The sequence below is a fragment of the Oryctolagus cuniculus genome, chromosome 13, assembly GCF_051225735.1.
Source record: "Oryctolagus cuniculus isolate XC-2025 breed Fujian yellow rabbit chromosome 13, ASM5122573v1, whole genome shotgun sequence".
In the NCBI taxonomy this organism is placed as follows: Eukaryota; Metazoa; Chordata; class Mammalia; order Lagomorpha; family Leporidae; genus Oryctolagus; species Oryctolagus cuniculus.
This window is the reverse complement of record NC_142879.1, coordinates 107,123,747-107,136,520: the sequence shown is the minus strand read 5'-3', so window position 1 is coordinate 107,136,520 and position 12,774 is coordinate 107,123,747. Positions and strand designations below refer to the sequence as shown.

At 52.8% G+C, this 12,774-nt stretch overlaps 1 protein-coding gene across 21 annotated transcripts in view; it reads left to right on the top strand.

Moving 5' to 3' along the window:
- Nucleotides 1–12,774, top strand: part of KIAA1217 (KIAA1217 ortholog) — a 657,029-nt gene that overhangs the window by 426,974 nt on the left and 217,281 nt on the right. The window contains exon 1 of one of the 21 annotated variants that reach the window (XM_070056134.2): nucleotides 3,240–3,708. The exons of the other annotated variants lie outside the window; for them this stretch is intronic. The gene's annotated coding sequence lies outside the window, so the exon portion shown is untranslated. Of the gene's footprint in view, nucleotides 1–3,239; nucleotides 3,709–12,774 lie in introns of those variants that run through there. 21 annotated transcript variants of the gene reach the window in all.

The following is a 12,774-nucleotide window of genomic DNA, read 5'->3' as shown; positions in this document are numbered from 1 at the left end:
GTTGTCTTTGATGAGTGCAGGTTCATTTAAGGACAAGAGTGCTCCAAAAAGTTTGTGGAAAAACCTGGAATTAAAAGATACGTTTGTTTTGGTGAGAAAGAATGTTCAGAACCTGTGCGTATCTCTTTAATAAAACGCATTTCCTGTGAACGTCTGAAAGACTCCTCGTGTTTCTCCTTTAACAGAGAAGGAAGGGTCTCGAGGCAGGTGTTTCCTGACCTTCCTGGCCGGTGCCCTACCGTTTCTTAGGAAATATTTTCTGTTTTATGGCTTGCAAGGGGGTTCTGATTTCTCACTTTTATTTCCAGTAGTTGAGGTTGTCGTTTTTCATCTGCCATTTTGCTACCTTTAAGATTTGCTTAAGCATTTGTTTAAAAACATTTTGGGGGATAATGAAATACTTAATTTTTTTAAAGATTTATTTTATTTATTTGAAAGACAGAGTTACAGAGAAAGAGACAGAGACAGAGACAGAGGCAGAGAGAGGTCTTGAGGTCTTCCATCCACTGGTTCACTCCGCAGATGGCCACAAGGGCCGGAGCTGTGCCGATCCGAAGCCAGGAGCCAGGAGCTTCTTCCAGGTCTCCCACATGGGTGCAGGGGCCCAAGGACCTGGGCCATCTTCCACTGCCATCCCAGGCCATAGCAGAGAGCTGGATTGGAAGAGCCAGGACTTGAACCGGCGCCCATATGGGATACCAGCACTGCAGGCGGCAGCTTTACCCGCTACGCCACAGTGCCAGCCCCTCTAAGTCCTGTTTCTTGAGGAACCTAACCTCAGGCCCTGAGCTGCGAAATCTCTCCTCCTTCCCCGGCAACCGTGCTTCATTTCCATGGGCTTTTCCTGCGAGCCGTTCCCTACCCCTGAGATAAAACAGGTTCGCTGGAACAAGTGCAAGGGACAGGGTCTCGTTTGCTCTGCTGGTCCCTCATACACGCCTGTGGCTTTGCTAAATGTGGAAACAGAAGGCTCACGTGCGTGTATCTGTGGCGCTCTGGCCGGGCTAGCGTGCTGCCCCGGTGCCCTGAGCTTCCGTCAGCTTTGTTCTTGCCTCCTTTGGGGACTACTTGCCCCCGATCCAGCCCTGCCCTGTGTGCTGCCCTTGCCACGGGACCTCCTTGTTGTCCTGAACCAGTCCTTGGGGACCCTTTGTCCTGCCAACGGCCATTTGCATATTTTTTTTTTGACAGGCAGAGTGGACAGTGAGAGAGAGAGACAGAGAGAAAGGTCTTCCTTTGCCGTTGGTTCACCCTCCAATGGCCGCTGTGGCCGGCGCACCACGCTTCTCCTGGTCTCCCATGGGGTGCAGGGCCCAAGCACTTGGGCCATCCTCCACTGCACTCCTGGGCCACAGCAGAGAGCTGGCCTGGAAGAGGGGCAACCGGGACAGAATCCGGTGCCCCGACCGGGACTAGAACCTGGTGTGCCAGCTCCGCTAGGCGGAGGATTAGCCTGTTGAGCCGCGGCGCTGGCCGCCATTTGCATATTGACAGCATCCTTCTTCGAGGGGCCCTACACAATTCTCAACTTAAACCCTTAGCCTGCTGTAGGTTTCTCCACTTCCGGGTCCCGCCTTAAATGGCCTTGGCAGGGCCAGCCCAGATGGTGTCACATGTCAGATGGGGGCCTAAGGGCTGCACGTTCCCCACCTTGCCCTAAACTCTCCCCACCCTCTCTAAGAAGCTCAGGCCCCCCCATCATGATGACGTCACTGTGCTTACAACCCTCCTGTCGGCATCCACTCTGCCCCCACGGCTGCACCCACTTGTTCCTGCCATCCCGATTATTTCTATGACTTGGTTGCCTTTCGCCTCCTGCCGCTTCGGGCTGGCGTGAGTTCCGTGGGCAGAAGCTGAGCTGTAAGGTAAAGTCCCCAAGAACCTGAAGAGGGGATTTGTCCTGGGCTGCAGCCGCTCGGACCGCCCAGGGAGTCAGGTTCCCACGCCCCTTGCTCTCTGGAATGGAGCTCTGAGGAATGACCACGGGATCGCCTGGACCCTGCCCTCGCATTTCACAGGGTGAAGCCCAGGTTTTCACCAAACCAGCCCTGGAGCTTGGGGCTTCATCCGGGTGCGTTTCTACCCTGCACAGGTAGAAACCTAACCTCCGACAGACGGACGGATGGACGGACGGACAGCAGGCTTCCCTCCTGGGAGGGCTTCAGCCCTGGGTCCCCTCTGTTGAACTCTGGCCCGGTGACACTCAGAACAGACGGAGCAGGAGGTACAAACAAAAACGCGCACAGCCCCTGCTCGGAGGGCCCTGCCACCTGTGCCCGCTGTCCCCACAAACCCTGGGCCGGCTGTGCCAGGCGTCCAGGCCAGCATTTGCCTCCTAGCCTTGGAGGACAGATCGCAGCTTGCACCGGGAGGTGCCGCCAGCTAGGGCTGCCCCAGCTCCGGCTGCAGTATCAGATTTGGCTGCAGGCTGCCTCCGAGTTGAGTTCATTCAGCGCCAGGCTCCGCCCCCCCACCCGGGAACTCTGGGCCGTGGCCTGTGCTAGCCATTGAACAGCAGCTCTGAATAAACTCCCGTGGGTTTGCACCAGGTTGCACCCAGACCTCTGTGTAGCTTCCAAGGTCAACAGCATGGGGCTTGGGGAGTAGGAGATGTGTCTGCAGTGACTTGAGGAGGGCGAGTAGAAGCTTGGTGAGCCCCACTCAAACCTCCAAGAGGGGCTGGCAGAAATTGGCCCCCAGCTTTGTGCACACAGTAGGGATTCCACCAATTCAGAGGCAGTGGCAAAGAAGGGCCGGACAGGTGAGAGTGCTGGCTGCAAGCCCCCGAAGCTGAAAATTAAATTTATATATTCACTGTGGTTGGGAGCCGGGACAGACCTGCAGGAGATGTGGGGGCTGTCAGCAAAGGGTTAAGGAAAAATCGTCCACACCTTCTGGGCCCACTTGTGCAACCCCAGAGGCCCAGGAAAATGCACACAGGTATGCAAACACACACACACACACACACACACACACACACACAGAGAGGCAGGGAACCTGTTCTGCAAGTTTGGTGAAATAGGAAAGGGTTTCCAGGAGGCAGAGCTGGGAAGCCTGAGAGAGATCAACAGAACAGAACGAGGCTTTTGAAAACCTGAGTTTGCAGGCTGACTTTATCCTCCTGTGGAGGGAGACACACACACACACACACACACACACACACACACACACGCTGGAGAGTTCTCTCTTCCACCAATTAAGCGCATTGTTAGACAGGGAGGGGCGGATTAACGAATGCCTATAATTTTGATCATTGTTTTCTGCGGAACCGCGCAGGCTTTGAAAACGAAGCTGCCTGCTCTGGGCGAGGTTTCTGCCCACAACCCCGCGCGGAGCCCCGGAGCTCCCGCCCGGGTCTCCGTAGGGAACAGCCGCAGCCGCCTGTGGAAGCCTTTGCCTGACAGGTAGCCTCAGCCACCAGGCAGGTGGGGTGAGGGTTTCCATGGAGATTCATGATGTCATGCTTGGGGGAGCCGACCCAACAAGTAGTTCCTTCAGAGGCCCTATAGGCTCCCAGGAGCTTTTATGCAAATGACGAGAGTTTTGCTGAGAAGGGCTGCCCTGGAAAAGCAGCAGAGACATGGAGCGGCCGGCGAGGTCTACCTGACACCCGGAAGCAAGGATGACCCCCCCAGGAGACACGGAAACCTCCAGAAGATGAATTAGATCTTGCCTTCGGGGCTGCGTCACCTGTGGAGCCCGGGCCAGGTAAATGCCTGTGTTTCGCCCTCCTTCCCGGTCCCGGCCAGGGATTAGTGCGGAGCCCTGAGATCTGTTTGCATTGTTCTCTGGGCGGCAAGGGGAAGCGGCCAGCTTGGTGCTCCCTGAACCCACTGATCCAGCTCCCAGGAGGGGTCCCAAGGGGCTTTTTTTTTTTTGTAAATCAAATGGACTGGATTTCCGCTGGGCTGAAAAACAAGCAGTGCGTGATGCGTTCCTTGGATCCTGCCCTGCACAGGACGCCCTCAGAATGCCAGATACGGGCGGGGAGGACTCCGCACCGCCTGTGTCTAGATTATTCCCAGATGTTGTGTGTGCGCGTGCTTTTTTCTTCTCCCTCTTCTTAGACCTGCAGTTGGGACTGTGTTTCTGTATTTTCATGCTATCCAGTGCCAAAAAAATTCAAAGCCACAGAACAACACAGAAGCCGTCCACTTGGGTGGTGGTTTGTTTTTTTATTGGTGGTTGGTGTCCGTTTGTTTGCTTGGTTGTTTTGAAGCGTGGTGGGGGTGGGGGTGGGATTTCCCCCCAGGAGGCAGATGCTGGGACTGGAAAACAGTGGGGGGGGGGCGGGGGAGATGTGGGAGTTTCTGAACTTGCAGGCTCGCAGGACCTGGAATTCCAGGACTGATAAAGGCTCCTGGAGGGGTTGGGGAGGGGAGCCCCGGAAGCCGGCTCCGCGTGGGCAGCCCGCTCGCCCAGTACCCAGTGGGGTGGTGGTCTCCTGCGGTCCTGGGCTCTTGTGTGTGTGCTGGTCGCCAGTGTGGCTGAGCAAACAGCCTTGCCCGCCGTGGGGGTGTGACCAGGGCCGCCCCTGCTGGCTCCTCTGGGAACTTTGAGCTGTCCTGAGCTGTGAAAAGCACCACGAAAAGCCATTTGTGTTCCAAAGTAGAAGAAGTGCAGAAGCAGAATTCAAAAGTTGTCAAGATCGGCATATTGGGCTCAAATTGGTTTTGGAAACCCATGTCTGTTTCGATTTCGGAATGCGCCTTTCCACCCACCACGTGTAGGTGTGGACTGTGAGTGACAAGTGGCTGTGCCTCTCAGGGCAGGAGGGCGGGGCCTTGAGCCGGGCTTTAGCACTCTGTGTAGTGTGTGGGGTCCATTCCTGTCCTCAAGCCTTAGTGTTCCCCTCCGTAAAATGGGCATGAGAGTAGTGTTTGTGCTCCACGTGTTAGTGTGTGTCTTCATGGTTCACAGGTCGCTGGACTTTAAAGATTTGTTTATTTACTTGAAAGGCAGAGTTAGAGAGAAGTTTATCAGCTGCCTCACTCCCCAAAGGGCCACAATGGCCAGGGTTGGGGCCAGGCCAAAGCCAGGAGCTTCTTTTGGGTCTCCCACGTGGGTACAGGGACCCAAGCACTTGGGCCACCCTCTGCTGCTTTCCCAGGTGCATTAGCAGGGAGCTGGATTGGAAGTGGAGCAGCCAGGACTCGAACTGGCGACCATATGGGATGCTGGTGTCAGGCAACAGCTTTACCTGCTACTGTGCTACAGCGCCGGCCCCAGTAGGGCTGCTTACAAGGAGTTCCTTCTCTACTCCGTACGTTGTTGTATCAGCATGGCTGACAAAGTCTTTTTATCCCCATTGAACAGATGAAAAAATTGTGGCTTGGAGAGATACCAGGAAGCGCAACCGGGAACCTCTCCGACATTTCCTTTTTTTTTTTTTTTTTTTAAATTCTAGTGGGCCTGGCAGGGAAAAGAAAAATTGCTAAGAGAGCTCCTGGGAGCAGCAATTGCTTGTGTAAATTAATTAAAGTACAAAATGTTAAGCGTGTCCGAGGAGCTGGGCTCTCCATGATTTTACTCGATTCATTATGCTTGTGCCGCTTGTCTTTGGCGAGAGGCTGCGGGAGGGCTGTGTGCCGCTTCCTGCCACCTCCTGATCGGAGCGCCGGTCCCTGCAGGGACATAAATCCTTACATCTTACCTGCCTCCAGTTCTCCCCAGCCCGGGAGCAGAGCCAGGCTGCACTGCTGCAGGTGTGTCCTGGACAGGAACTCAGTGGCCGGGGGGCTGTGGGTGCCCCTGGGTGCGGCAGCCAGCAAGGGTTGGACAGAGCAGGGGTTGGACACAGTGTCCGGGCTCCTTTGTGTTCTGGACGTCGGCCCCGCCTCCCTCGTCTCCGTCCTGGTTGGAAACACAGCCTGTAATTGTATTCCCCGTCCATTGTGGGCAAGAGACCAATCTGTTTTTCACTCTGTTATTTTTAGCAGCCGTGTCTCTAGCCAGGGAAAACACGCCAGCAGTGCTTCCAAGGCTTTCCTAACGACTTTTCCAAGTCTTCCAAGACTTTCCGAGTCTCGGGACTGGGAGGCGGCTCTTGGCAGGGGCCTTGGGTGGGCTCCTCCCCTGGCAGGTGGAGCCAGGGGTCCAGAGGCTCAGGCTGCCTTCCGACCCCCGGTTCCCAGCACCCTGTGTGGGGACACTGGGAGAAGCTCCCGTTATCTTGTCTCCAGAGCAGATCAGAAGTCTGAATGCAAATATTTGTTTCATTGGAAGTTTTGGTTCTGAATATGAACCACGAAGTGACAGTTTTAAGATCCATAAAAGAACTGTCTGATCAACCAACAAAAGGGTGCAAACATTCTAGGTACATCTGAAATTATGGGCTCTCTTCCTTCCTGTCCCCTGCTCCCCCACCCCTTCCTCCTCCTCCTCCTCCTCCTCTTCCCTGCTCCCCCTCCCTTCCCTCCTCCTCCTCCTCCACCTCGAGTCTATTTTAGGAATCCATTGACACTTTTAGCACACTTAATTGTTACAGTGTCCAGAGATTACCTTCGCGCTGATTGCATCAGGTGGAATGCTTTGCACCCAGGGGTTTAGCAGAAGTTAAATCAGAGAGGTTGTGTGCAGACTGAAGACTGAAGAGCCTTGGTTTGGGTCCTGCCCCCACTACATGCTCTGGTACACGTCGCCATGGAAGAACAGGAGCTCCATCCGGGTCTCTCACGGGGGTGCAGGGGCCCAAGCACCTGGGCCACCTTCTGCTGCTTCCTCAGGCACAAGGCTCAGAAGTGGAGCGGCTGGGACTCGAACCCTCAGCTCTATGGGATACCAGCATCCCAGGCAGGAGGTTAACCCACTGTGCCACAACGGGGCCCTTCCCTTCCAGCCTGTTTATGAAACAGAGAAAACGTAACTTGCAGGAAGCTGAAAGCCCAGGGGGACTCCGGTTTGGGGTCCCTTCCTTGGGCTGTGTAAAAGCACCTGTCTGGGCCCCTGCCTGGGACGCTGGGCCGGCTGGGCTGGGTCGTGATGCAGGGTGGATTCCCCAGCTCCCTTGCCTTCTCCTAAACTCCCCAGCGTTTGCAAGGAGCTTGTAACAGTTGATCAAAGTGCGGGGGAGAAGGGGTTGTTTTTTTCTGCATGCCCCTGATGAAAGTGGGCGGGATTCGGACCTGTCACTCTACCCGCCCTCCTGTTGGCTGTCCTTGGTGCATGGTGGCTTTGCTGCAGGGAGGGCTCCTAGGGGGCCTGTGGGCTGTAGGGGGTTGGGGAGAACAGCCTTGGGGGGCGGGAACCAGGCAGCAGGCTGGGACAGCTCTCCCGCTTTCGCACCCAGAAGAGACTTCACAGACAGCAGAGAGAACCTTGGGCTCCCTGCAGAACAGCAGATGTCAACAGTGCAGGCTGAGAGAGCTCCTTCTCTGGCTGGCACAAAGGCTTATGGGAGCAGTCGGGGCAAAGCGAAGCAGGTGGCAGCGTGGCAGCCCGACTGCCCCAGGGCTCTGTGGGGCGCTTGAATCCCGCACCCACCGTGTGCCAATGCCTGGCTCTCTCTCTCCTTTTTTAAAGATTTATTTATTTACTTGAAAGTCAGAGTTACACAGAGAGAGGAGAGGCACATGCGCACACGCGCACACACACATACACACACACACACAGGTCTTCCCTCTGAGTGTGCTGTGTCCCACCCTCAGTTTTTTGAGGGTTGCAAAACGCAGCTGCTCCCCTGGCTCCAGCAAACCTCACGGTGGGCTGTCTGCAGGTAGCACAGCAGTGAAGACGCTGCTTGGGATGCAGGTGCCCGGGGTTAAAGCCCCAGCTGCGCTTCCTACTGATGCGCACCCTGGAAGGTGGCCCGTGACAGCTCAAGTGTTTGTGGCCCTGCCGTCCACAGGGGAGACCCAGGTGCAGTTCCAGGCTCCTGGCTTCAGCCTGGAGCAGCCCTGGCTGTTGTAGGCATTTGGGGAAGGAACCCAGGGATGGAAGATCTCTCTCTCTCTCTCTTTCAAATTTAAATGGAATGAAACAAAGTAACAACAATGCTGGATGGCTGCAGTCCCCCTGGGCTCCTCCTTGTGTTGGCTGTAGCTCTATGCTCTGCAGGATCTCAGGAGAGACACAGACCCAGACTCCTCTTTGTTCAGGTTTTTTTTTTTTGTTTTTTTGTTTTTTTTTTTTTTTGACAGGCAGAGTGGACAGTGAGAGAGAGAGAGAAAGGTCTTCCTTTGCTGTTGGTTCACCCTCCAATGGCTGCTGCGGCTAGTGCGCTGCAGCCAGCGCATCGCGCTGATCCGAAGGCAGGAGCCAGGTACTTATCCTGGTCTCCCATGGGGTTCAGGGCCCAAGCACTTGGGCCATCCTCCACTGCACTCCCGGGCCATAGCAGAGAGCTGGCCTGGAAGAGGGGCAACCGGGACTAGAACCCGGTGTGCCGGCGCCGCAAGGCGGAGGATTAGCCTAGTGAGCCGCGGTGCCGGCCCTGTTCATTTATTACTTGCCAAGCAGAAGCAGAGCAGGCTGCCAATTTACCTGTCTTTGGACCGGCTGGGAGAACACAGATTCCGAAGGCCCCTTGGTCCTATTCTCTCTTTGGTATTGAGAGTTAACCCCTTCTAGTCCAATCTCCCTTTCCTAGTAGTTAGTAAAGTGCACCTGCTGCAGTCTTCATTTGGTTGCTCCAGAAAAATAGTTGTTTCAAAGTTTCATTTCTTGACTTGAGAGGCAAAGAGATAGGGAACACCCATCTGCCAGCTTACCCCAGGAATGCCCACAGCAGAGAGGCCTGGGAGCTCCATCCAGGTCTCCCACGTGAGTGACAGGGACCCAAGCACTTGACCCATTCCCACCGCCTCCCAGGGTCTGCACTGGCAGGAACCTGGGGTCAGGAGCCAGGGCCAGGAATCTGAATCCCTCGTGGGTGGCGGGTGCCTTAACTGCTATGTTCAACAACCATTCTCATAGTTTTTAACAATTGTCCCTTTGAATGTTTTCATTTACTTATTTATTTCTTACTAATTTCCTTCAAAGGCAGAGTGTCAGAGAGAAAGAGAAAGAAATCTATGTGCTGGTTTATTCTCTGGAATGCACACAACAGCTGGGGCTGTGCCAGGCCAAAGCCAGGAGCCTGGAACTCCACCTGGTCTCCCATGTCAGCGGCAGGGACCCATGTTCTTGAGCCATTGTTTGCCGCCTTCCCAGGCACGCTGGCAGGGAGCTGGACTGGTAGCTGGGACTCGGATGTGGGATGCTGGCGTCGCAAGCTGCTGCCTAACTCACTGCACCACACACCCGACCCTTTGTCTTCCAACTTTGCAGAGAATGGTTGCACAGATTGTTTTCATCTTTAACCCTGCTCTTACTTGAATCCTTTTCAGAGGTGCATTTCAGTTTGTAAAATTGTTAAATTTTAGTGTGTCTTTAACAGATTCAGTGTGACTTGTAGATAGAGTTGATGGTATTTCCTCTCTCTCTCTCTCTCTCTCTCACTCAGTGCAGCTCCAGCCAGTTGCGTCATCAAGGGGACATCTTCCAGTTTCCTTGTGGGGTGTGTGTGCATCTAAGATGACGGGCACCGCACAGACTCTAATACAAAGTTATTCCCTCTTCAAAGCAGCTCTAACAGTGGCTCCCTAATCCATTCACTGGTCCCCTCGGTTGCTCTTTAGGTCGATGGCTGCTTTGTTCTCTCCCTGTGTCCAGCATAACCGCCAGGACCCTCTGTGTCTCTGTCCACGCCTGTGTCAGCCCGCCTGCCACACAGATCCTCAGGGGTCAGGGTTATAGCGTGGGAAGGTGTTGCCCAGTGTTGTCCCACAAAGACTCCCCGTGGGTTCTGTCGCTGCCAGTTACACAGGACGGGATGGAACCTGCCCATGGCACAGGTTACTGCCAAAAGACACCATGATCTCGTCAGTTTCAAAAAGGGTGGATCCTATTGGTATGAAAATGTGTATGCATTTTCTGTGTGCCCAACTACACATGAACAGTTCTAGGACGGAGTCCAGTAAGTCAGACGGAGGGCCAGCAGGCTGTTAGGATGGAAGCTTTTCTTTTTAACTCCTGTACCTGTCTAATACGTATTAGTCACTCATATACACATACACACATGAATGCTTTTTCATTTTTATTTATTCTCAGGTAACAGGGACAGACACAGGGAGATCTTCCATCCTCTGGTTCACTCCCCAAATACCCACAACTGCTCGACTGAAGCCAGGAGCCCAGACCTCCCGTTCTGGTTTCCTGCTTGGGGGGCAGGGGCCCCAGTCTTTGAGCCGCCCCCTGCCGCCTCCTGCTGGCAGGTGTGGTGGGTTGGAAGCAGAATAGACCGGACTTGAGCCAGGCACTCTGAGAACGGACGCAGGCATCCTAAGCAGTGTTTGAACGGCTGCACCAAGCGCCTGCCCCAATTTCTTTTTTTATCATAGGCAGATAAGACCTTACACTGAAGAGCGAGTTTAGAACAAAAGCAGTCGCCCAGAGCGTGGCTTGTGTTTTGAGGGAGACCAGCAGTGTCCAAGCTGCTGAGAGAGTGGCTTTATCCCACACGGCTGTTGTGTAGTTGGCAAAGGAAGCCAATGTTTTGTAAGATTTATTTAGTTATTTGAAAGCCAGAGTGACAACATCCTCTACTGCCTTCCCAGGCGCATTAACAGGGAGCTGGATCGGAAGAGGAGCAGCCGGGACTCGAACCCGTGCTCATACGAGATGGTGGCGTCCCAGGCAGTGGCTTAACCCACTGCACCACAGCGCCGTCCCCACTTGTAATTTACATGAGACTATTTTATAACTAAATCCCACCCCTTGGCAGTTTGCTGAGGGGTCCGTTTTGGATAAAGAGTGTTTAGATTTTCATCCTGCTGTGATTCTGATTTTGAAACCTGTCTCAGTTACAGAATCTGCATATTTGAAAAGATTCAGACAAGAATGGAGTCAGAGAACTCGCACCCTGTCCCCTGACCTCCTTTTCCATTCAGAGACAGAGAAGCCATTGAAACCTCAAGTGTTGTGGGCCAGTGCTGTGGCACAGCGGGTCAATTTTCCACCTGCAGTGCCGACATCCCATATCAGAGTGCCAGTTCGAGTCCCGGCTGCTCCTCTTCCCATACCGCTCCCTGCTAATGGCTGGGAAAGCAGCAGAGGATGGCCCACATCTTTGGGCCTCTGCGCCCATGGGAGAGACCCAGAAGAAGCTCCTGGCTCCTGCCTGGTCCAGCCCTGGGTGTTGTGGCCATTGTGGGAGTGATCAAGTAGATGGAAGATCAGTTAATCTCTGTCTGTCCCCCACCCTCATACACACTCTGCTTTCAAATTTTAAAACAAAAAAAGGAAAAAAAAATTAAAAAGGACAAGTGTGGTGGATTTGGTTTATCAAATTCTGTTAACATAGACCAGTGCCTCTTTTCACTCAATACTAAAGTTACTTTGGGAACGTCAGGTTTTCCCAAGATACCTTGTTCTTGCTGTCTTTGTTTTGTTTTGTTTTGTTTTGTGTTTTTTTTTGTTTTGTTTTTTTTTGCTTCATCAGATATCACAGTTCTGTGGCTTACTGCAAATATTTGCAAAAAGGAGGAACTACAAAGTAAACATCTCTCGGTGTAGTATTTTGTGAATAAACAGGTCTGACGTGAGTCGGTTAACCTAAGTGATGAGAGCAACTCTGCTCGCAGGAAAAAAGGTGAAATTGTAAATGTGACGAGCAGACCTGGGGAAGCTGTAATTTAAGCAGCTCCATTGAGGAGGATATAATTCCAGCAGCCTCTGGGTGGTGTCACTTTTAAGCCTAGTTGAACTTTTTCTGTATCATTACAAACATGGGCCATGCTTTCTATATAATAAGGTAAATTTAATATGTTCGTCTTCTGAATAGTAAATACTACTGACTTTTTTAACCACCTGATATGGTAATTTTTCATGTTAATGTAATCTTAACTTTAAAGAGAGCAGATTCATTGTCGTTCATAGAATTAAGATAATACTCCCTTCCAATCTCCCTCCCTCCCTGTCCCTTTAAAAAAGGTACATCTGAATCTCAAATGCTTTTATGCATTTGTATTTGCCAATACAAAAAAATTCCCCTATATGCATTCAAAGCACTGCAAATAAACACTGGAATTCCCACAAGTAATTTTACCACAAGGATGCATCCACAAGTTCATGGAAAAATGGAATTCAAAGGTGAACTTAGGGGCTGGCGTTCTGATGTAGCGGGTTAAGCTGCCTCCTGCAGCACCAGTGTCCTGTGTGAGCACGGGTTCAAGTCCCCACGGCTCCGCTTCCAATCCAGCTCCCTGCTAATGCACCTGGGAAAGCAGCAGAGGGTGGCCCAAGTGCTTGGGTCCCTGTACCCACGTGGGAGACCCAAAAGAAGCTCCTGGCTTTGGCCTGGCCCCAACCCTGGCCATTGTGGCCACTTGGGGAGTGAGGCAGCTGACAGTTCTCTCTCCCTCTTCTATCTCTGTAACTCTGTCTTTCAAAAAAAAAAAAAAAAAAACTTAAAGCTTATTTTGGTGAAAAAATTTCAGCTTTGTTTCATTAGATATCTTTCAAAGACCCTTCATATACAGAATTTCAAAGCTTTTTTACCTGAAAAGAAGCAGATCTTTTAATTCCGTTAGCTGTGGACTTTTTCAAGTATGCATCAGAAACTTCCACACACATTATTCCAAATAGAATCCTCTTGGGAGAAAAAACAGCAGGGCCTCATTTCTACATACAGAGATACGGAGATAGTTGTCCAGGGGCTCGGTGGTCTACGCAGCAGGCTGGGGGTCTGAACCCAGCCATACCGACTGGAGCCTGGGCGTTTTGGGGATCCCTGTG